We start from the raw sequence: 27293 nt of genomic DNA on the forward strand, positions 1-27293 counted from the left end.
CATGCCACCTCACATATCAGGAGTGTCGTTCTTCTTTTCATAAAGAGGTCCAAGGGCTAGTCTTGCAGAAGTTTTTTCAGCTACACAGGATGCGCAACATCCGTGCAAGTCCTGGTGACTTTCTCCCCTGCACTGCACCGATCAGATAGATCAGTGTGGGGCAGGAGAAAGGAGAACAGTTCTTTCAGTGATCATGAAGGATGCTGTCAGTGTTTTCCTCCATCAGAATAAGCAGCCTCTAGACTGTAAGAAACACACACATTTTAACATCATTTTGATTGTCTAAAATTTACTGCAGCTAAAAATTACATTTGGTTTACAATGCATTTTGCCAGATATGTTGTCACTTGTCAAAGCTAAGAATTTTACATGCTGGGTTTTTTTATGGCACATTTAGCACTGATAAGTTGTCACACTCTTGCTTAATATGTTAACATTCTGTCTGTAAACTGTATATGCATAGCTACCTTTTTGAAGCAATATTGAGATTTACTTAAGAACGTGGGGCCCAATAAATACCATCAATGGTGCCCAGTCCAAGAGATGGTGGATCCTATAGGTAAACACCACCTCATCATGCACTAAAACTTACTAAAAAAAAAAAAGATGTGAAGTTCACACATATAGAAAATGGACATTTTGTGAATACATATTACACGTATTGTAAAATAGATAGAGCTCATATGTAGAGTTTGTTTGATAAACTTTCCTACTACTTTGTCTAAATTAGAAGCAAATTGGTTGAACATTACTTCTACCTAAAATGGCAGAAAACGCACCTATCTTGGTGATGGACAGGACAGCTAGAGGGGATATGGAGGAGGCTGTTATTTTTTTTTTAATAGGTGTACTTTCACCAATTTGCTGATAATTCATTGAAAGTAGATGATCGGTACAATTGCTGCCAATGCATTTTTTAAAGCTGTATTGTCATGAGTCAAATTTGATCATGTTAGGTTCTTGCATAGGTCCTATAGCATTGATAAGTTTCCACCCTCTTTCCTACATACACACATCTCTCCTGCATACACACAACTCTACTACTATCACACACGCAATTTTCCTCCATACACACACAACTCTCCTCCATACACAAACACAGTTCTAACACATATAGCTTTTCTACAGCTTTGAAGTATGCACTCACACCTCTGTTACATACACGCACTGTTTTGCTACATACTTGTACACAGCTTTCTTACATACCATACACCAACAGCTCTCTTATATACTCATGCAGCTCCACACACACAAACACTTATATATATATATATATATATATATGTACACTCATCCATCGTATACATTACCACATCTTGAAATTCCTTCCAGGAATGTGACTGATCACATGACCTGAAAGGTTCAATGGCTAATCAACAACTTTGTTTGATTGGGACCCTATCCATGCCACCTCACATATCAGGAGTGTCGTTCTTCTTTTCATAAAGAGGTCCAAGGGCTAGTCTTGCAGAAGTTTTTTCAGCTACACAGGATGCGCAACATCCGTGCAAGTCCTGGTGACTTTCTCCCCTGCACTGCACCGATCAGATAGATCAGTGTGGGGCAGGAGAAAGGAGAACAGTTCTTTCAGTGATCATGAAGGATGCTGTCAGTGTTTTCCTCCATCAGAATAAGCAGCCTCTAGACTGTAAGAAACACACACATTTTAACATCATTTTGATTGTCTAAAATTTACTGCAGCTAAAAATTACATTTGGTTTACAATGCATTTTGCCAGATATGTTGTCACTTGTCAAAGCTAAGAATTTTACATGCTGGGTTTTTTTATGGCACATTTAGCACTGATAAGTTGTCACACTCTTGCTTAATATGTTAACATTCTGTCTGTAAACTGTATATGCATAGCTACCTTTTTGAAGCAATATTGAGATTTACTTAAGAACGTGGGGCCCAATAAATACCATCAATGGTGCCCAGTCCAAGAGATGGTGGATCCTATAGGTAAACACCACCTCATCATGCACTAAAACTTACTAAAAAAAAAAAAAGATGTGAAGTTCACACATATAGAAAATGGACATTTTGTGAATACATATTACACGTATTGTAAAATAGATAGAGCTCATATGTAGAGTTTGTTTGATAAACTTTCCTACTACTTTGTCTAAATTAGAAGCAAATTGGTTGAACATTACTTCTACCTAAAATGGCAGAAAACGCACCTATCTTGGTGATGGACAGGACAGCTAGAGGGGATATGGAGGAGGCTGTTATTTTTTTTTTAATAGGTGTACTTTCACCAATTTGCTGATAATTCATTGAAAGTAGATGATCGGTACAATTGCTGCCAATGCATTTTTTAAAGCTGTATTGTCATGAGTCAAATTTGATCATGTTAGGTTCTTGCATAGGTCCTATAGCATTGATAAGTTTCCACCCTCTTTCCTACATACACACATCTCTCCTGCATACACACAACTCTACTACTATCACACACGCAATTTTCCGAAATACACACACAACTCTCCTCCATACACAAACACAGTTCTAACACATATAGCTTTTCTACAGCTTTGAAGTATGCACTCACACCTCTGTTACATACACGCACTGTTTTGCTACATACTTGTACACAGCTTTCTTACATACACCAACAGCTCTCTTATATACTCATGCAGCTCCACACACACAAACACTTATATATATATATATATGTACACTCATCCATCGTATACATTACCACATCTTGAAATTCCTTCCAGGAATGTGACTGATCACATGACCTGAAAGGTTCAATGGCTAATCAACAACTTTGTTTGATTGGGACCCTATCCATGCCACCTCACATATCAGGAGTGTCGTTCTTCTTTTCATAAAGAGGTCCAAGGGCTAGTCTTGCAGAAGTTTTTTCAGCTACACAGGATGCGCAACATCCGTGCAAGTCCTGGTGACTTTCTCCCCTGCACTGCACCGATCAGATAGATCAGTGTGGGGCAGGAGAAAGGAGAACAGTTCTTTCAGTGATCATGAAGGATGCTGTCAGTGTTTTCCTCCATCAGAATAAGCAGCCTCTAGACTGTAAGAAACACACACATTTTAACATCATTTTGATTGTCTAAAATTTACTGCAGCTAAAAATTACATTTGGTTTACAATGCATTTTGCCAGATATGTTGTCACTTGTCAAAGCTAAGAATTTTACATGCTGGGTTTTTTTATGGCACATTTAGCACTGATAAGTTGTCACACTCTTGCTTAATATGTTAACATTCTGTCTGTAAACTGTATATGCATAGCTACCTTTTTGAAGCAATATTGAGATTTACTTAAGAACGTGGGGCCCAATAAATACCATCAATGGTGCCCAGTCCAAGAGATGGTGGATCCTATAGGTAAACACCACCTCATCATGCACTAAAACTTACTAAAAAAAAAAAAAGATGTGAAGTTCACACATATAGAAAATGGACATTTTGTGAATACATATTACACGTATTGTAAAATAGATAGAGCTCATATGTAGAGTTTGTTTGATAAACTTTCCTACTACTTTGTCTAAATTAGAAGCAAATTGGTTGAACATTACTTCTACCTAAAATGGCAGAAAACGCACCTATCTTGGTGATGGACAGGACAGCTAGAGGGGATATGGAGGAGGCTGTTATTTTTTTTTTAATAGGTGTACTTTCACCAATTTGCTGATAATTCATTGAAAGTAGATGATCGGTACAATTGCTGCCAATGCATTTTTTAAAGCTGTATTGTCATGAGTCAAATTTGATCATGTTAGGTTCTTGCATAGGTCCTATAGCATTGATAAGTTTCCACCCTCTTTCCTACATACACACATCTCTCCTGCATACACACAACTCTACTACTATCACACACGCAATTTTCCGAAATACACACACAACTCTCCTCCATACACAAACACAGTTCTAACACATATAGCTTTTCTACAGCTTTGAAGTATGCACTCACACCTCTGTTACATACACGCACTGTTTTGCTACATACTTGTACACAGCTTTCTTACATACACCAACAGCTCTCTTATATACTCATGCAGCTCCACACACACAAACACTTATATATATATATATATGTACACTCATCCATCGTATACATTACCACATCTTGAAATTCCTTCCAGGAATGTGACTGATCACATGACCTGAAAGGTTCAATGGCTAATCAACAACTTTGTTTGATTGGGACCCTATCCATGCCACCTCACATATCAGGAGTGTCGTTCTTCTTTTCATAAAGAGGTCCAAGGGCTAGTCTTGCAGAAGTTTTTTCAGCTACACAGGATGCGCAACATCCGTGCAAGTCCTGGTGACTTTCTCCCCTGCACTGCACCGATCAGATAGATCAGTGTGGGGCAGGAGAAAGGAGAACAGTTCTTTCAGTGATCATGAAGGATGCTGTCAGTGTTTTCCTCCATCAGAATAAGCAGCCTCTAGACTGTAAGAAACACACACATTTTAACATCATTTTGATTGTCTAAAATTTACTGCAGCTAAAAATTACATTTGGTTTACAATGCATTTTGCCAGATATGTTGTCACTTGTCAAAGCTAAGAATTTTACATGCTGGGTTTTTTTATGGCACATTTAGCACTGATAAGTTGTCACACTCTTGCTTAATATGTTAACATTCTGTCTGTAAACTGTATATGCATAGCTACCTTTTTGAAGCAATATTGAGATTTACTTAAGAACGTGGGGCCCAATAAATACCATCAATGGTGCCCAGTCCAAGAGATGGTGGATCCTATAGGTAAACACCACCTCATCATGCACTAAAACTTACTAAAAAAAAAAAAGATGTGAAGTTCACACATATAGAAAATGGACATTTTGTGAATACATATTACACGTATTGTAAAATAGATAGAGCTCATATGTAGAGTTTGTTTGATAAACTTTCCTACTACTTTGTCTAAATTAGAAGCAAATTGGTTGAACATTACTTCTACCTAAAATGGCAGAAAACGCACCTATCTTGGTGATGGACAGGACAGCTAGAGGGGATATGGAGGAGGCTGTTATTTTTTTTTTAATAGGTGTACTTTCACCAATTTGCTGATAATTCATTGAAAGTAGATGATCGGTACAATTGCTGCCAATGCATTTTTTAAAGCTGTATTGTCATGAGTCAAATTTGATCATGTTAGGTTCTTGCATAGGTCCTATAGCATTGATAAGTTTCCACCCTCTTTCCTACATACACACATCTCTCCTGCATACACACAACTCTACTACTATCACACACGCAATTTTCCGAAATACACACACAACTCTCCTCCATACACAAACACAGTTCTAACACATATAGCTTTTCTACAGCTTTGAAGTATGCACTCACACCTCTGTTACATACACGCACTGTTTTGCTACATACTTGTACACAGCTTTCTTACATACCATACACCAACAGCTCTCTTATATACTCATGCAGCTCCACACACACAAACACTTATATATATATATATATATGTACACTCATCCATCGTATACATTACCACATCTTGAAATTCCTTCCAGGAATGTGACTGATCACATGACCTGAAAGGTTCAATGGCTAATCAACAACTTTGTTTGATTGGGACCCTATCCATGCCACCTCACATATCAGGAGTGTCATTCTTCTTTTCATAAAGAGGTCCAAGGGCTAGTCTTGCAGAAGTTTTTTCAGCTACACAGGATGCGCAACATCCGTGCAAGTCCTGGTGACTTTCTCCCCTGCACTGCACCGATCAGATAGATCAGTGTGGGGCAGGAGAAAGGAGAACAGTTCTTTCAGTGATCATGAAGGATGCGGTCAGTGTTTTCCTCCATCAGAATAAGCAGCCTCTAGACTGTAAGAAACACACACATTTTAACATCATTTTGATTGTCTAAAATTTACTGCAGCTAAAAATTACATTTGGTTTACAATGCATTTTGCCAGATATGTTGTCACTTGTCAAAGCTAAGAATTTTACATGCTGGGTTTTTTTATGGCACATTTAGCACTGATAAGTTGTCACACTCTTGCTTAATATGTTAACATTCTGTCTGTAAACTGTATATGCATAGCTACCTTTTTGAAGCAATATTGAGATTTACTTAAGAACGTGGGGCCCAATAAATACCATCAATGGTGCCCAGTCCAAGAGATGGTGGATCCTATAGGTAAACACCACCTCATCATGCACTAAAACTTACTAAAAAAAAAAAAGATGTGAAGTTCACACATATAGAAAATGGACATTTTGTGAATACATATTACACGTATTGTAAAATAGATAGAGCTCATATGTAGAGTTTGTTTGATAAACTTTCCTACTACTTTGTCTAAATTAGAAGCAAATTGGTTGAACATTACTTCTACCTAAAATGGCAGAAAACGCACCTATCTTGGTGATGGACAGGACAGCTAGAGGGGATATGGAGGAGGCTGTTATTTTTTTTTTAATAGGTGTACTTTCACCAATTTACTGATAATTAATTGAAAGTAGATGATCGGTACAATTGCTGCCAATGCATTTTTTAAAGCTGTATTGTCATGAGTCAAATTTGATCATGTTAGGTTCTTGCATAGGTCCTATAGCATTGATAAGTTTCCACCCTCTTTCCTACATACACACATCTCTCCTGCATACACACAACTCTACTACTATCACACACGCAATTTTCCGAAATACACACACAACTCTCCTCCATACACAAACACAGTTCTAACACATATAGCTTTTCTACAGCTTTGAAGTATGCACTCACACCTCTGTTACATACACGCACTGTTTTGCTACATACTTGTACACAGCTTTCTTACATACACCAACAGCTCTCTTATATACTCATGCAGCTCCACACACACAAACACTTATATATATATATATATATATATATGTACACTCATCCATCGTATACATTACCACATCTTGAAATTCCTTCCAGGAATGTGACTGATCACATGACCTGAAAGGTTCAATGGCTAATCAACAACTTTGTTTGATTGGGACCCTATCCATGCCACCTCACATATCAGGAGTGTCGTTCTTCTTTTCATAAAGAGGTCCAAGGGCTAGTCTTGCAGAAGTTTTTTCAGCTACACAGGATGCGCAACATCCGTGCAAGTCCTGGTGACTTTCTCCCCTGCACTGCACCGATCAGATAGATCAGTGTGGGGCAGGAGAAAGGAGAACAGTTCTTTCAGTGATCATGAAGGATGCTGTCAGTGTTTTCCTCCATCAGAATAAGCAGCCTCTAGACTGTAAGAAACACACACATTTTAACATCATTTTGATTGTCTAAAATTTACTGCAGCTAAAAATTACATTTGGTTTACAATGCATTTTGCCAGATATGTTGTCACTTGTCAAAGCTAAGAATTTTACATGCTGGGTTTTTTTATGGCACATTTAGCACTGATAAGTTGTCACACTCTTGCTTAATATGTTAACATTCTGTCTGTAAACTGTATATGCATAGCTACCTTTTTGAAGCAATATTGAGATTTACTTAAGAACGTGGGGCCCAATAAATACCATCAATGGTGCCCAGTCCAAGAGATGGTGGATCCTATAGGTAAACACCACCTCATCATGCACTAAAACTTACTAAAAAAAAAAAAGATGTGAAGTTCACACATATAGAAAATGGACATTTTGTGAATACATATTACACGTATTGTAAAATAGATAGAGCTCATATGTAGAGTTTGTTTGATAAACTTTCCTACTACTTTGTCTAAATTAGAAGCAAATTGGTTGAACATTACTTCTACCTAAAATGGCAGAAAACGCACCTATCTTGGTGATGGACAGGACAGCTAGAGGGGATATGGAGGAGGCTGTTATTTTTTTTTTAATAGGTGTACTTTCACCAATTTGCTGATAATTCATTGAAAGTAGATGATCGGTACAATTGCTGCCAATGCATTTTTTAAAGCTGTATTGTCATGAGTCAAATTTGATCATGTTAGGTTCTTGCATAGGTCCTATAGCATTGATAAGTTTCCACCCTCTTTCCTACATACACACATCTCTCCTGCATACACACAACTCTACTACTATCACACACGCAATTTTCCGAAATACACACACAACTCTCCTCCATACACAAACACAGTTCTAACACGTATAGCTTTTCTACAGCTTTGAAGTATGCACTCACACCTCTGTTACATACACGCACTGTTTTGCTACATACTTGTACACAGCTTTCTTACATACACCAACAGCTCTCTTATATACTCATGCAGCTCCACACACACAAACACTTATATATATATATATATATATATATATATGTACACTCATCCATCGTATACATTACCACATCTTGAAATTCCTTCCAGGAATGTGACTGATCACATGACCTGAAAGGTTCAATGGCTAATCAACAACTTTGTTTGATTGGGACCCTATCCATGCCACCTCACATATCAGGAGTGTCGTTCTTCTTTTCATAAAGAGGTCCAAGGGCTAGTCTTGCAGAAGTTTTTTCAGCTACACAGGATGCGCAACATCCGTGCAAGTCCTGGTGACTTTCTCCCCTGCACTGCACCGATCAGATAGATCAGTGTGGGGCAGGAGAAAGGAGAACAGTTCTTTCAGTGATCATGAAGGATGCTGTCAGTGTTTTCCTCCATCAGAATAAGCAGCCTCTAGACTGTAAGAAACACACACATTTTAACATCATTTTGATTGTCTAAAATTTACTGCAGCTAAAAATTACATTTGGTTTACAATGCATTTTGCCAGATATGTTGTCACTTGTCAAAGCTAAGAATTTTACATGCTGGGTTTTTTTATGGCACATTTAGCACTGATAAGTTGTCACACTCTTGCTTAATATGTTAACATTCTGTCTGTAAACTGTATATGCATAGCTACCTTTTTGAAGCAATATTGAGATTTACTTAAGAACGTGGGGCCCAATAAATACCATCAATGGTGCCCAGTCCAAGAGATGGTGGATCCTATAGGTAAACACCACCTCATCATGCACTAAAACTTACTAAAAAAAAAAAAAGATGTGAAGTTCACACATATAGAAAATGGACATTTTGTGAATACATATTACACGTATTGTAAAATAGATAGAGCTCATATGTAGAGTTTGTTTGATAAACTTTCCTACTACTTTGTCTAAATTAGAAGCAAATTGGTTGAACATTACTTCTACCTAAAATGGCAGAAAACGCACCTATCTTGGTGATGGACAGGACAGCTAGAGGGGATATGGAGGAGGCTGTTATTTTTTTTTTAATAGGTGTACTTTCACCAATTTGCTGATAATTCATTGAAAGTAGATGATCGGTACAATTGCTGCCAATGCATTTTTTAAAGCTGTATTGTCATGAGTCAAATTTGATCATGTTAGGTTCTTGCATAGGTCCTATAGCATTGATAAGTTTCCACCCTCTTTCCTACATACACACAACTCTACTACTATCACACACGCAATTTTCCGAAATACACACACAACTCTCCTCCATACACAAACACAGTTCTAACACATATAGCTTTTCTACAGCTTTGAAGTATGCACTCACACCTCTGTTACATACACGCACTGTTTTGCTACATACTTGTACACAGCTTTCTTACATACACCAACAGCTCTCTTATATACTCATGCAGCTCCACACACACAAACACTTATATATATATATATATGTACACTCATCCATCGTATACATTACCACATCTTGAAATTCCTTCCAGGAATGTGACTGATCACATGACCTGAAAGGTTCAATGGCTAATCAACAACTTTGTTTGATTGGGACCCTATCCATGCCACCTCACATATCAGGAGTGTCGTTCTTCTTTTCATAAAGAGGTCCAAGGGCTAGTCTTGCAGAAGTTTTTTCAGCTACACAGGATGCGCAACATCCGTGCAAGTCCTGGTGACTTTCTCCCCTGCACTGCACCGATCAGATAGATCAGTGTGGGGCAGGAGAAAGGAGAACAGTTCTTTCAGTGATCATGAAGGATGCTGTCAGTGTTTTCCTCCATCAGAATAAGCAGCCTCTAGACTGTAAGAAACACACACATTTTAACATCATTTTGATTGTCTAAAATTTACTGCAGCTAAAAATTACATTTGGTTTACAATGCATTTTGCCAGATATGTTGTCACTTGTCAAAGCTAAGAATTTTACATGCTGGGTTTTTTTATGGCACATTTAGCACTGATAAGTTGTCACACTCTTGCTTAATATGTTAACATTCTGTCTGTAAACTGTATATGCATAGCTACCTTTTTGAAGCAATATTGAGATTTACTTAAGAACGTGGGGCCCAATAAATACCATCAATGGTGCCCAGTCCAAGAGATGGTGGATCCTATAGGTAAACACCACCTCATCATGCACTAAAACTTACTAAAAAAAAAAAAAGATGTGAAGTTCACACATATAGAAAATGGACATTTTGTGAATACATATTACACGTATTGTAAAATAGATAGAGCTCATATGTAGAGTTTGTTTGATAAACTTTCCTACTACTTTGTCTAAATTAGAAGCAAATTGGTTGAACATTACTTCTACCTAAAATGGCAGAAAACGCACCTATCTTGGTGATGGACAGGACAGCTAGAGGGGATATGGAGGAGGCTGTTATTTTTTTTTTAATAGGTGTACTTTCACCAATTTGCTGATAATTCATTGAAAGTAGATGATCGGTACAATTGCTGCCAATGCATTTTTTAAAGCTGTATTGTCATGAGTCAAATTTGATCATGTTAGGTTCTTGCATAGGTCCTATAGCATTGATAAGTTTCCACCCTCTTTCCTACATACACACATCTCTCCTGCATACACACAACTCTACTACTATCACACACGCAATTTTCCGAAATACACACACAACTCTCCTCCATACACAAACACAGTTCTAACACATATAGCTTTTCTACAGCTTTGAAGTATGCACTCACACCTCTGTTACATACACGCACTGTTTTGCTACATACTTGTACACAGCTTTCTTACATACACCAACAGCTCTCTTATATACTCATGCAGCTCCACACACACAAACACTTATATATATATATATATGTACACTCATCCATCGTATACATTACCACATCTTGAAATTCCTTCCAGGAATGTGACTGATCACATGACCTGAAAGGTTCAATGGCTAATCAACAACTTTGTTTGATTGGGACCCTATCCATGCCACCTCACATATCAGGAGTGTCGTTCTTCTTTTCATAAAGAGGTCCAAGGGCTAGTCTTGCAGAAGTTTTTTCAGCTACACAGGATGCGCAACATCCGTGCAAGTCCTGGTGACTTTCTCCCCTGCACTGCACCGATCAGATAGATCAGTGTGGGGCAGGAGAAAGGAGAACAGTTCTTTCAGTGATCATGAAGGATGCTGTCAGTGTTTTCCTCCATCAGAATAAGCAGCCTCTAGACTGTAAGAAACACACACATTTTAACATCATTTTGATTGTCTAAAATTTACTGCAGCTAAAAATTACATTTGGTTTACAATGCATTTTGCCAGATATGTTGTCACTTGTCAAAGCTAAGAATTTTACATGCTGGGTTTTTTTATGGCACATTTAGCACTGATAAGTTGTCACACTCTTGCTTAATATGTTAACATTCTGTCTGTAAACTGTATATGCATAGCTACCTTTTTGAAGCAATATTGAGATTTACTTAAGAACGTGGGGCCCAATAAATACCATCAATGGTGCCCAGTCCAAGAGATGGTGGATCCTATAGGTAAACACCACCTCATCATGCACTAAAACTTACTAAAAAAAAAAAAAGATGTGAAGTTCACACATATAGAAAATGGACATTTTGTGAATACATATTACACGTATTGTAAAATAGATAGAGCTCATATGTAGAGTTTGTTTGATAAACTTTCCTACTACTTTGTCTAAATTAGAAGCAAATTGGTTGAACATTACTTCTACCTAAAATGGCAGAAAACGCACCTATCTTGGTGATGGACAGGACAGCTAGAGGGGATATGGAGGAGGCTGTTATTTTTTTTTTAATAGGTGTACTTTCACCAATTTGCTGATAATTCATTGAAAGTAGATGATCGGTACAATTGCTGCCAATGCATTTTTTAAAGCTGTATTGTCATGAGTCAAATTTGATCATGTTAGGTTCTTGCATAGGTCCTATAGCATTGATAAGTTTCCACCCTCTTTCCTACATACACACATCTCTCCTGCATACACACAACTCTACTACTATCACACACGCAATTTTCCGAAATACACACACAACTCTCCTCCATACACAAACACAGTTCTAACACATATAGCTTTTCTACAGCTTTGAAGTATGCACTCACACCTCTGTTACATACACGCACTGTTTTGCTACATACTTGTACACAGCTTTCTTACATACACCAACAGCTCTCTTATATACTCATGCAGCTCCACACACACAAACACTTATATATATATATATATGTACACTCATCCATCGTATACATTACCACATCTTGAAATTCCTTCCAGGAATGTGACTGATCACATGACCTGAAAGGTTCAATGGCTAATCAACAACTTTGTTTGATTGGGACCCTATCCATGCCACCTCACATATCAGGAGTGTCGTTCTTCTTTTCATAAAGAGGTCCAAGGGCTAGTCTTGCAGAAGTTTTTTCAGCTACACAGGATGCGCAACATCCGTGCAAGTCCTGGTGACTTTCTCCCCTGCACTGCACCGATCAGATAGATCAGTGTGGGGCAGGAGAAAGGAGAACAGTTCTTTCAGTGATCATGAAGGATGCTGTCAGTGTTTTCCTCCATCAGAATAAGCAGCCTCTAGACTGTAAGAAACACACACATTTTAACATCATTTTGATTGTCTAAAATTTACTGCAGCTAAAAATTACATTTGGTTTACAATGCATTTTGCCAGATATGTTGTCACTTGTCAAAGCTAAGAATTTTACATGCTGGGTTTTTTTATGGCACATTTAGCACTGATAAGTTGTCACACTCTTGCTTAATATGTTAACATTCTGTCTGTAAACTGTATATGCATAGCTACCTTTTTGAAGCAATATTGAGATTTACTTAAGAACGTGGGGCCCAATAAATACCATCAATGGTGCCCAGTCCAAGAGATGGTGGATCCTATAGGTAAACACCACCTCATCATGCACTAAAACTTACTAAAAAAAAAAAAAGATGTGAAGTTCACACATATAGAAAATGGACATTTTGTGAATACATATTACACGTATTGTAAAATAGATAGAGCTCATATGTAGAGTTTGTTTGATAAACTTTCCTACTACTTTGTCTAAATTAGAAGCAAATTGGTTGAACATTACTTCTACCTAAAATGGCAGAAAACGCACCTATCTTGGTGATGGACAGGACAGCTAGAGGGGATATGGAGGAGGCTGTTATTTTTTTTTTAATAGGTGTACTTTCACCAATTTGCTGATAATTCATTGAAAGTAGATGATCGGTACAATTGCTGCCAATGCATTTTTTAAAGCTGTATTGTCATGAGTCAAATTTGATCATGTTAGGTTCTTGCATAGGTCCTATAGCATTGATAAGTTTCCACCCTCTTTCCTACATACACACATCTCTCCTGCATACACACAACTCTACTACTATCACACACGCAATTTTCCGAAATACACACACAACTCTCCTCCATACACAAACACAGTTCTAACACATATAGCTTTTCTACAGCTTTGAAGTATGCACTCACACCTCTGTTACATACACGCACTGTTTTGCTACATACTTGTACACAGCTTTCTTACATACACCAACAGCTCTCTTATATACTCATGCAGCTCCACACACACAAACACTTATATATATATATATATGTACACTCATCCATCGTATACATTACCACATCTTGAAATTCCTTCCAGGAATGTGACTGATCACATGACCTGAAAGGTTCAATGGCTAATCAACAACTTTGTTTGATTGGGACCCTATCCATGCCACCTCACATATCAGGAGTGTCGTTCTTCTTTTCATAAAGAGGTCCAAGGGCTAGTCTTGCAGAAGTTTTTTCAGCTACACAGGATGCGCAACATCCGTGCAAGTCCTGGTGACTTTCTCCCCTGCACTGCACCGATCAGATAGATCAGTGTGGGGCAGGAGAAAGGAGAACAGTTCTTTCAGTGATCGTGAAGGATGCTGTCAGTGTTTTCCTCCATCAGAATAAGCAGCCTCTAGACTGTAAGAAACACACACATTTTAACATCATTTTGATTGTCTAAAATTTACTGCAGCTAAAAATTACATTTGGTTTACAATGCATTTTGTCAGATATGTTGTCACTTGTCAAAGCTAAGAATTTTACATGCTGGGTTTTTTTATGGCACATTTAGCACTGATAAGTTGTCACACTCTTGCTTAATATGTTAACATTCTGTCTGTAAACTGTATATGCATAGCTACCTTTTTGAAGCAATATTGAGATTTACTTAAGAACGTGGGGCCCAATAAATACCATCAATGGTGCCCAGTCCAAGAGATGGTGGATCCTATAGGTAAACACCACCTCATCATGCACTAAAACTTACTAAAAAAAAAAAAAGATGTGAAGTTCACACATATAGAAAATGGACATTTTGTGAATACATATTACACGTATTGTAAAATAGATAGAGCTCATATGTAGAGTTTGTTTGATAAACTTTCCTACTACTTTGTCTAAATTAGAAGCAAATTGGTTGAACATTACTTCTACCTAAAATGGCAGAAAACGCACCTATCTTGGTGATGGACAGGACAGCTAGAGGGGATATGGAGGAGGCTGTTATTTTTTTTTTAATAGGTGTACTTTCACCAATTTGCTGATAATTCATTGAAAGTAGATGATCGGTACAATTGCTGCCAATGCATTTTTTAAAGCTGTATTGTCATGAGTCAAATTTGATCATGTTAGGTTCTTGCATAGGTCCTATAGCATTGATAAGTTTCCACCCTCTTTCCTACATACACACATCTCTCCTGCATACACACAACTCTACTACTATCACACACGCAATTTTCCGAAATACACACACAACTCTCCTCCATACACAAACACAGTTCTAACACATATAGCTTTTCTACAGCTTTGAAGTATGCACTCACACCTCTGTTACATACACGCACTGTTTTGCTACATACTTGTACACAGCTTTCTTACATACACCAACAGCTCTCTTATATACTCATGCAGCTCCACACACACAAACACTTATATATATATATATATGTACACTCATCCATCGTATACATTACCACATCTTGAAATTCCTTCCAGGAATGTGACTGATCACATGACCTGAAAGGTTCAATGGCTAATCAACAACTTTGTTTGATTGGGACCCTATCCATGCCACCTCACATATCAGGAGTGTCGTTCTTCTTTTCATAAAGAGGTCCAAGGGCTAGTCTTGCAGAAGTTTTTTCAGCTACACAGGATGCGCAACATCCGTGCAAGTCCTGGTGACTTTCTCCCCTGCACTGCACCGATCAGATAGATCAGTGTGGGGCAGGAGAAAGGAGAACAGTTCTTTCAGTGATCATGAAGGATGCTGTCAGTGTTTTCCTCCATCAGAATAAGCAGCCTCTAGACTGTAAGAAACACACACATTTTAACATCATTTTGATTGTCTAAAATTTACTGCAGCTAAAAATTACATTTGGTTTACAATGCATTTTGCCAGATATGTTGTCACTTGTCAAAGCTAAGAATTTTACATGCTGGGTTTTTTTATGGCACATTTAGCACTGATAAGTTGTCACACTCTTGCTTAATATGTTAACATTCTGTCTGTAAACTGTATATGCATAGCTACCTTTTTGAAGCAATATTGAGATTTACTTAAGAACGTGGGGCCCAATAAATACCATCAATGGTGCCCAGTCCAAGAGATGGTGGATCCTATAGGTAAACACCACCTCATCATGCACTAAAACTTACTAAAAAAAAAAAAAGATGTGAAGTTCACACATATAGAAAATGGACATTTTGTGAATACATATTACACGTATTGTAAAATAGATAGAGCTCATATGTAGAGTTTGTTTGATAAACTTTCCTACTACTTTGTCTAAATTAGAAGCAAATTGGTTGAACATTACTTCTACCTAAAATGGCAGAAAACGCACCTATCTTGGTGATGGACAGGACAGCTAGAGGGGATATGGAGGAGGCTGTTATTTTTTTTTTAATAGGTGTACTTTCACCAATTTGCTGATAATTCATTGAAAGTAGATGATCGGTACAATTGCTGCCAATGCATTTTTTAAAGCTGTATTGTCATGAGTCAAATTTGATCATGTTAGGTTCTTGCATAGGTCCTATAGCATTGATAAGTTTCCACCCTCTTTCCTACATACACACATCTCTCCTGCATACACACAACTCTACTACTATCACACACGCAATTTTCCGAAATACACACACAACTCTCCTCCATACACAAACACAGTTCTAACACATATAGCTTTTCTACAGCTTTGAAGTATGCACTCACACCTCTGTTACATACACGCACTGTTTTGCTACATACTTGTACACAGCTTTCTTACATACACCAACAGCTCTCTTATATACTCATGCAGCTCCACACACACAAACACTTATATATATATATATATGTACACTCATCCATCGTATACATTACCACATCTTGAAATTCCTTCCAGGAATGTGACTGATCACATGACCTGAAAGGTTCAATGGCTAATCAACAACTTTGTTTGATTGGGACCCTATCCATGCCACCTCACATATCAGGAGTGTCGTTCTTCTTTTCATAAAGAGGTCCAAGGGCTAGTCTTGCAGAAGTTTTTTCAGCTACACAGGATGCGCAACATCCGTGCAAGTCCTGGTGACTTTCTCCCCTGCACTGCACCGATCAGATAGATCAGTGTGGGGCAGGAGAAAGGAGAACAGTTCTTTCAGTGATCATGAAGGATGCTGTCAGTGTTTTCCTCCATCAGAATAAGCAGCCTCTAGACTGTAAGAAACACACACATTTTAACATCATTTTGATTGTCTAAAATTTACTGCAGCTAAAAATTACATTTGGTTTACAATGCATTTTGCCAGATATGTTGTCACTTGTCAAAGCTAAGAATTTTACATGCTGGGTTTTTTTATGGCACATTTAGCACTGATAAGTTGTCACACTCTTGCTTAATATGTTAACATTCTGTCTGTAAACTGTATATGCATAGCTACCTTTTTGAAGCAATATTGAGATTTACTTAAGAACGTGGGGCCCAATAAATACCATCAATGGTGCCCAGTCCAAGAGATGGTGGATCCTATAGGTAAACACCACCTCATCATGCACTAAAACTTACTAAAAAAAAAAAAAGATGTGAAGTTCACACATATAGAAAATGGACATTTTGTGAATACATATTACACGTATTGTAAAATAGATAGAGCTCATATGTAGAGTTTGTTTGATAAACTTTCCTACTACTTTGTCTAAATTAGAAGCAAATTGGTTGAACATTACTTCTACCTAAAATGGCAGAAAACGCACCTATCTTGGTGATGGACAGGACAGCTAGAGGGGATATGGAGGAGGCTGTTATTTTTTTTTTAATAGGTGTACTTTCACCAATTTGCTGATAATTCATTGAAAGTAGATGATCGGTACAATTGCTGCCAATGCATTTTTTAAAGCTGTATTGTCATGAGTCAAATTTGATCATGTTAGGTTCTTGCATAGGTCCTATAGCATTGATAAGTTTCCACCCTCTTTCCTACATACACACATCTCTCCTGCATACACACAACTCTACTACTATCACACACGCAATTTTCCGAAATACACACACAACTCTCCTCCATACACAAACACAGTTCTAACACATATAGCTTTTCTACAGCTTTGAAGTATGCACTCACACCTCTGTTACATACACGCACTGTTTTGCTACATACTTGTACACAGCTTTCTTACATACACCAACAGCTCTCTTATATACTCATGCAGCTCCACACACACAAACACTTATATATATATATATATGTACACTCATCCATCGTATACATTACCACATCTTGAAATTCCTTCCAGGAATGTGACTGATCACATGACCTGAAAGGTTCAATGGCTAATCAACAACTTTGTTTGATTGGGACCCTATCCATGCCACCTCACATATCAGGAGTGTCGTTCTTCTTTTCATAAAGAGGTCAAAGGGCTAGTCTTGCAGAAGTTTTTTCAGCTACACAGGATGCGCAACATCCGTGCAAGTCCTGGTGACTTTCTCCCCTGCACTGCACCGATCAGATAGATCAGTGTGGGGCAGGAGAAAGGAGAACAGTTCTTTCAGTGATCATGAAGGATGCTGTCAGTGTTTTCCTCCATCAGAATAAGCAGCCTCTAGACTGTAAGAAACACACACATTTTAACATCATTTTGATTGTCTAAAATTTACTGCAGCTAAAAATTACATTTGGTTTACAATGCATTTTGCCAGATATGTTGTCACTTGTCAAAGCTAAGAATTTTACATGCTGGGTTTTTTTATGGCACATTTAGCACTGATAAGTTGTCACACTCTTGCTTAATATGTTAACATTCTGTCTGTAAACTGTATATGCATAGCTACCTTTTTGAAGCAATATTGAGATTTACTTAAGAACGTGGGGCCCAATAAATACCATCAATGGTGCCCAGTCCAAGAGATGGTGGATCCTATAGGTAAACACCACCTCATCATGCACTAAAACTTACTAAAAAAAAAAAAAGATGTGAAGTTCACACATATAGAAAATGGACATTTTGTGAATACATATTACACGTATTGTAAAATAGATAGAGCTCATATGTAGAGTTTGTTTGATAAACTTTCCTACTACTTTGTCTAAATTAGAAGCAAATTGGTTGAACATTACTTCTACCTAAAATGGCAGAAAACGCACCTATCTTGGTGATGGACAGGACAGCTAGAGGGGATATGGAGGAGGCTGTTATTTTTTTTTTAATAGGTGTACTTTCACCAATTTGCTGATAATTCATTGAAAGTAGATGATCGGTACAATTGCTGCCAATGCATTTTTTAAAGCTGTATTGTCATGAGTCAAATTTGATCATGTTAGGTTCTTGCATAGGTCCTATAGCATTGATAAGTTTCCACCCTCTTTCCTACATACACACATCTCTCCTGCATACACACAACTCTACTACTATCACACACGCAATTTTCCGAAATACACACACAACTCTCCTCCATACACAAACACAGTTCTAACACATATAGCTTTTCTACAGCTTTGAAGTATGCACTCACACCTCTGTTACATACACGCACTGTTTTGCTACATACTTGTACACAGCTTTCTTACATACACCAACAGCTCTCTTATATACTCATGCAGCTCCACACACACAAACACTTATATATATATATATATGTACACTCATCCATCGTATACATTACCACATCTTGAAATTCCTTCCAGGAATGTGACTGATCACATGACCTGAAAGGTTCAATGGCTAATCAACAACTTTGTTTGATTGGGACCCTATCCATGCCACCTCACATATCAGGAGTGTCGTTCTTCTTTTCATAAAGAGGTCCAAGGGCTAGTCTTGCAGAAGTTTTTTCAGCTACACAGGATGCGCAACATCCGTGCAAGTCCTGGTGACTTTCTCCCCTGCACTGCACCGATCAGATAGATCAGTGTGGGGCAGGAGAAAGGAGAACAGTTCTTTCAGTGATCATGAAGGATGCTGTCAGTGTTTTCCTCCATCAGAATAAGCAGCCTCTAGACTGTAAGAAACACACACATTTTAACATCATTTTGATTGTCTAAAATTTACTGCAGCTAAAAATTACATTTGGTTTACAATGCATTTTGCCAGATATGTTGTCACTTGTCAAAGCTAAGAATTTTACATGCTGGGTTTTTTTATGGCACATTTAGCACTGATAAGTTGTCACACTCTTGCTTAATATGTTAACATTCTGTCTGTAAACTGTATATGCATAGCTACCTTTTTGAAGCAATATTGAGATTTACTTAAGAACGTGGGGCCCAATAAATACCATCAATGGTGCCCAGTCCAAGAGATGGTGGATCCTATAGGTAAACACCACCTCATCTGCACTAAAACTTACTAAAAAAAAAAAAAGATGTGAAGTTCACACATATAGAAAATGGACATTTTGTGAATACATATTACACGTATTGTAAAATAGATAGAGCTCATATGTAGAGTTTGTTTGATAAACTTTCCTACTACTTTGTCTAAATTAGAAGCAAATTGGTTGAACATTACTTCTACCTAAAATGGCAGAAAACGCACCTATCTTGGTGATGGACAGGACAGCTAGAGGGGATATGGAGGAGGCTGTTATTTTTTTTTTAATAGGTGTACTTTCACCAATTTGCTGATAATTCATTGAAAGTAGATGATCGGTACAATTGCTGCCAATGCATTTTTTAAAGCTGTATTGTCATGAGTCAAATTTGATCATGTTAGGTTCTTGCATAGGTCCTATAGCATTGATAAGTTTCCACCCTCTTTCCTACATACACACATCTCTCCTGCATACACACAACTCTACTACTATCACACACGCAATTTTCCGAAATACACACACAACTCTCCTCCATACACAAACACAGTTCTAACACATATAGCTTTTCTACAGCTTTGAAGTATGCACTCACACCTCTGTTACATACACGCACTGTTTTGCTACATACTTGTACACAGCTTTCTTACATACACCAACAGCTCTCTTATATACTCATGCAGCTCCACACACACAAACACTTATATATATATATATATGTACACTCATCCATCGTATACATTACCACATCTTGAAATTCCTTCCAGGAATGTGACTGATCACATGACCTGAAAGGTTCAATGGCTAATCAACAACTTTGTTTGATTGGGACCCTATCCATGCCACCTCACATATCAGGAGTGTCGTTCTTCTTTTCATAAAGAGGTCCAAGGGCTAGTCTTGCAGAAGTTTTTTCAGCTACACAGGATGCGCAACATCCGTGCAAGTCCTGGTGACTTTCTCCCCTGCACTGCACCGATCAGATAGATCAGTGTGGGGCAGGAGAAAGGAGAACAGTTCTTTCAGTGATCATGAAGGATGCTGTCAGTGTTTTCCTCCATCAGAATAAGCAGCCTCTAGACTGTAAGAAACACACACATTTTAACATCATTTTGATTGTCTAAAATTTACTGCAGCTAAAAATTACATTTGGTTTACAATGCATTTTGCCAGATATGTTGTCACTTGTCAAAGCTAAGAATTTTACATGCTGGGTTTTTTTATGGCACATTTAGCACTGATAAGTTGTCACACTCTTGCTTAATATGTTAACATTCTGTCTGTAAACTGTATATGCATAGCTACCTTTTTGAAGCAATATTGAGATTTACTTAAGAACGTGGGGCCCAATAAATACCATCAATGGTGCCCAGTCCAAGAGATGGTGGATCCTATAGGTAAACACCACCTCATCATGCACTAAAACTTACTAAAAAAAAAAAAAGATGTGAAGTTCACACATATAGAAAATGGACATTTTGTGAATACATATTACACGTATTGTAAAATAGATAGAGCTCATATGTAGAGTTTGTTTGATAAACTTTCCTACTACTTTGTCTAAATTAGAAGCAAATTGGTTGAACATTACTTCTACCTAAAATGGCAGAAAACGCACCTATCTTGGTGATGGACAGGACAGCTAGAGGGGATATGGAGGAGGCTGTTATTTTTTTTTTAATAGGTGTACTTTCACCAATTTGCTGATAATTCATTGAAAGTAGATGATCGGTACAATTGCTGCCAATGCATTTTTTAAAGCTGTATTGTCATGAGTCAAATTTGATCATGTTAGGTTCTTGCATAGGTCCTATAGCATTGATAAGTTTCCACCCTCTTTCCTACATACACACATCTCTCCTGCATACACACAACTCTACTACTATCACACACGCAATTTTCCGAAATACACACACAACTCTCCTCCATACACAAACACAGTTCTAACACATATAGCTTTTCTACAGCTTTGAAGTATGCACTCACACCTCTGTTACATACACGCACTGTTTTGCTACATACTTGTACACAGCTTTCTTACATACACCAACAGCTCTCTTATATACTCATGCAGCTCCACACACACAAACACTTATATATATATATATATGTACACTCATCCATCGTATACATTACCACATCTTGAAATTCCTTCCAGGAATGTGACTGATCACATGACCTGAAAGGTTCAATGGCTAATCAACAACTTTGTTTGATTGGGACCCTATCCATGCCACCTCACATATCAGGAGTGTCGTTCTTCTTTTCATAAAGAGGTCCAAGGGCTAGTCTTGCAGAAGTTTTTTCAGCTACACAGGATGCGCAACATCCGTGCAAGTCCTGGTGACTTTCTCCCCTGCACTGCACCGATCAGATAGATCAGTGTGGGGCAGGAGAAAGGAGAACAGTTCTTTCAGTGATCATGAAGGATGCTGTCAGTGTTTTCCTCCATCAGAATAAGCAGCCTCTAGACTGTAAGAAACACACACATTTTAACATCATTTTGATTGTCTAAAATTTACTGCAGCTAAAAATTACATTTGGTTTACAATGCATTTTGCCAGATATGTTGTCACTTGTCAAAGCTAAGAATTTTACATGCTGGGTTTTTTTATGGCACATTTAGCACTGATAAGTTGTCACACTCTTGCTTAATATGTTAACATTCTGTCTGTAAACTGTATATGCATAGCTACCTTTTTGAAGCAATATTGAGATTTACTTAAGAACGTGGGGCCCAATAAATACCATCAATGGTGCCCAGTCCAAGAGATGGTGGATCCTATAGGTAAACACCACCTCATCATGCACTAAAACTTACTAAAAAAAAAAAAAGATGTGAAGTTCACACATATAGAAAATGGACATTTTGTGAATACATATTACACGTATTGTAAAATAGATAGAGCTCATATGTAGAGTTTGTTTGATAAACTTTCCTACTACTTTGTCTAAATTAGAAGCAAATTGGTTGAACATTACTTCTACCTAAAATGGCAGAAAACGCACCTATCTTGGTGATGGACAGGACAGCTAGAGGGGATATGGAGGAGGCTGTTATTTTTTTTTTAATAGGTGTACTTTCACCAATTTGCTGATAATTCATTGAAAGTAGATGATCGGTACAATTGCTGCCAATGCATTTTTTAAAGCTGTATTGTCATGAGTCAAATTTGATCATGTTAGGTTCTTGCATAGGTCCTATAGCATTGATAAGTTTCCACCCTCTTTCCTACATACACACATCTCTCCTGCATACACACAACTCTACTACTATCACACACGCAATTTTCCGAAATACACACACAACTCTCCTCCATACACAAACACAGTTCTAACACATATAGCTTTTCTACAGCTTTGAAGTATGCACTCACACCTCTGTTACATACACGCACTGTTTTGCTACATACTTGTACACAGCTTTCTTACATACACCAACAGCTCTCTTATATACTCATGCAGCTCCACACACACAAACACTTATATATATATATATATGTACACTCATCCATCGTATACATTACCACATCTTGAAATTCCTTCCAGGAATGTGACTGATCACATGACCTGAAAGGTTCAATGGCTAATCAACAACTTTGTTTGATTGGGACCCTATCCATGCCACCTCACATATCAGGAGTGTCGTTCTTCTTTTCATAAAGAGGTCCAAGGGCTAGTCTTGCAGAAGTTTTTTCAGCTACACAGGATGCGCAACATCCGTGCAAGTCCTGGTGACTTTCTCCCCTACACTGCACCGATCAGATAGATCAGTGTGGGGCAGGAGAAAGGAGAACAGTTCTTTCAGTGATCATGAAGGATGCTGTCAGTGTTTTCCTCCATCAGAATAAGCAGCCTCTAGACTGTAAGAAACACACACATTTTAACATCATTTTGATTGTCTAAAATTTACTGCAGCTAAAAATTACATTTGGTTTACAATGCATTTTGCCAGATATGTTGTCACTTGTCAAAGCTAAGAATTTTACATGCTGGGTTTTTTTATGGCACATTTAGCACTGATAAGTTGTCACACTCTTGCTTAATATGTTAACATTCTGTCTGTAAACTGTATATGCATAGCTACCTTTTTGAAGCAATATTGAGATTTACTTAAGAACGTGGGGCCCAATAAATACCATCAATGGTGCCCAGTCCAAGAGATGGTGGATCCTATAGGTAAACACCACCTCATCATGCACTAAAACTTACTAAAAAAAAAAAAAGATGTGAAGTTCACACATATAGAAAATGGACATTTTGTGAATACATATTACACGTATTGTAAAATAGATAGAGCTCATATGTAGAGTTTGTTTGATAAACTTTCCTACTACTTTGTCTAAATTAGAAGCAAATTGGTTGAACATTACTTCTACCTAAAATGGCAGAAAACGCACCTATCTTGGTGATGGACAGGACAGCTAGAGGGGATATGGAGGAGGCTGTTATTTTTTTTTTAATAGGTGTACTTTCACCAATTTGCTGATAATTCATTGAAAGTAGATGATCGGTACAATTGCTGCCAATGCATTTTTTAAAGCTGTATTGTCATGAGTCAAATTTGATCATGTTAGGTTCTTGCATAGGTCCTATAGCATTGATAAGTTTCCACCCTCTTTCCTACATACACACATCTCTCCTGCATACACACAACTCTACTACTATCACACACGCAATTTTCCGAAATACACACACAACTCTCCTCCATACACAAACACAGTTCTAACACATATAGCTTTTCTACAGCTTTGAAGTATGCACTCACACCTCTGTTACATACACGCACTGTTTTGCTACATACTTGTACACAGCTTTCTTACATACACCAACAGCTCTCTTATATACTCATGCAGCTCCACACACACAAACACTTATATATATATATATATGTACACTCATCCATCGTATACATTACCACATCTTGAAATTCCTTCCAGGAATGTGACTGATCACATGACCTGAAAGGTTCAATGGCTAATCAACAACTTTGTTTGATTGGGACCCTATCCATGCCACCTCACATATCAGGAGTGTCGTTCTTCTTTTCATAAAGAGGTCCAAGGGCTAGTCTTGCAGAAGTTTTTTCAGCTACACAGGATGCGCAACATCCGTGCAAGTCCTGGTGACTTTCTCCCCTGCACTGCACCGATCAGATAGATCAGTGTGGGGCAGGAGAAAGGAGAACAGTTCTTTCAGTGATCATGAAGGATGCTGTCAGTGTTTTCCTCCATCAGAATAAGCAGCCTCTAGACTGTAAGAAACACACACATTTTAACATCATTTTGATTGTCTAAAATTTACTGCAGCTAAAAATTACATTTGGTTTACAATGCATTTTGCCAGATATGTTGTCACTTGTCAAAGCTAAGAATTTTACATGCTGGGTTTTTTTATGGCACATTTAGCACTGATAAGTTGTCACACTCTTGCTTAATATGTTAACATTCTGTCTGTAAACTGTATATGCATAGCTACCTTTTTGAAGCAATATTGAGATTTACTTAAGAACGTGGGGCCCAATAAATACCATCAATGGTGCCCAGTCCAAGAGATGGTGGATCCTATAGGTAAACACCACCTCATCATGCACTAAAACTTACTAAAAAAAAAAAAAGATGTGAAGTTCACACATATAGAAAATGGACATTTTGTGAATACATATTACACGTATTGTAAAATAGATAGAGCTCATATGTAGAGTTTGTTTGATAAACTTTCCTACTACTTTGTCTAAATTAGAAGCAAATTGGTTGAACATTACTTCTACCTAAAATGGCAGAAAACGCACCTATCTTGGTGATGGACAGGACAGCTAGAGGGGATATGGAGGAGGCTGTTATTTTTTTTTTAATAGGTGTACTTTCACCAATTTGCTGATAATTCATTGAAAGTAGATGATCGGTACAATTGCTGCCAATGCATTTTTTAAAGCTGTATTGTCATGAGTCAAATTTGATCATGTTAGGTTCTTGCATAGGTCCTATAGCATTGATAAGTTTCCACCCTCTTTCCTACATACACACATCTCTCCTGCATACACACAACTCTACTACTATCACACACGCAATTTTCCGAAATACACACACAACTCTCCTCCATACACAAACACAGTTCTAACACATATAGCTTTTCTACAGCTTTGAAGTATGCACTCACACCTCTGTTACATACACGCACTGTTTTGCTACATACTTGTACACAGCTTTCTTACATACACCAACAGCTCTCTTATATACTCATGCAGCTCCACACACACAAACACTTATATATATATATATATGTACACTCATCCATCGTATACATTACCACATCTTGAAATTCCTTCCAGGAATGTGACTGATCACATGACCTGAAAGGTTCAATGGCTAATCAACAACTTTGTTTGATTGGGACCCTATCCATGCCACCTCACATATCAGGAGTGTCGTTCTTCTTTTCATAAAGAGGTCCAAGGGCTAGTCTTGCAGAAGTTTTTTCAGCTACACAGGATGCGCAACATCCGTGCAAGTCCTGGTGACTTTCTCCCCTACACTGCACCGATCAGATAGATCAGTGTGGGGCAGGAGAAAGGAGAACAGTTCTTTCAGTGATCATGAAGGATGCTGTCAGTGTTTTCCTCCATCAGAATAAGCAGCCTCTAGACTGTAAGAAACACACACATTTTAACATCATTTTGATTGTCTAAAATTTACTGCAGCTAAAAATTACATTTGGTTTACAATGCATTTTGCCAGATATGTTGTCACTTGTCAAAGCTAAGAATTTTACATGCTGGGTTTTTTTATGGCACATTTAGCACTGATAAGTTGTCACACTCTTGCTTAATATGTTAACATTCTGTCTGTAAACTGTATATGCATAGCTACCTTTTTGAAGCAATATTGAGATTTACTTAAGAACGTGGGGCCCAATAAATACCATCAATGGTGCCCAGTCCAAGAGATGGTGGATCCTATAGGTAAACACCACCTCATCATGCACTAAAACTTACTAAAAAAAAAAAAAGATGTGAAGTTCACACATATAGAAAATGGACATTTTGTGAATACATATTACACGTATTGTAAAATAGATAGAGCTCATATGTAGAGTTTGTTTGATAAACTTTCCTACTACTTTGTCTAAATTAGAAGCAAATTGGTTGAACATTACTTCTACCTAAAATGGCAGAAAACGCACCTATCTTGGTGATGGACAGGACAGCTAGAGGGGATATGGAGGAGGCTGTTATTTTTTTTTTAATAGGT

This window comes from Phyllobates terribilis, unplaced genomic scaffold (assembly GCF_046119375.1).
Source record: "Phyllobates terribilis strain yellow unplaced genomic scaffold, ASM4611937v1 Scaffold_590__1_contigs__length_1009792, whole genome shotgun sequence".
NCBI classification, from domain to species: Eukaryota; Metazoa; Chordata; class Amphibia; order Anura; family Dendrobatidae; genus Phyllobates; species Phyllobates terribilis.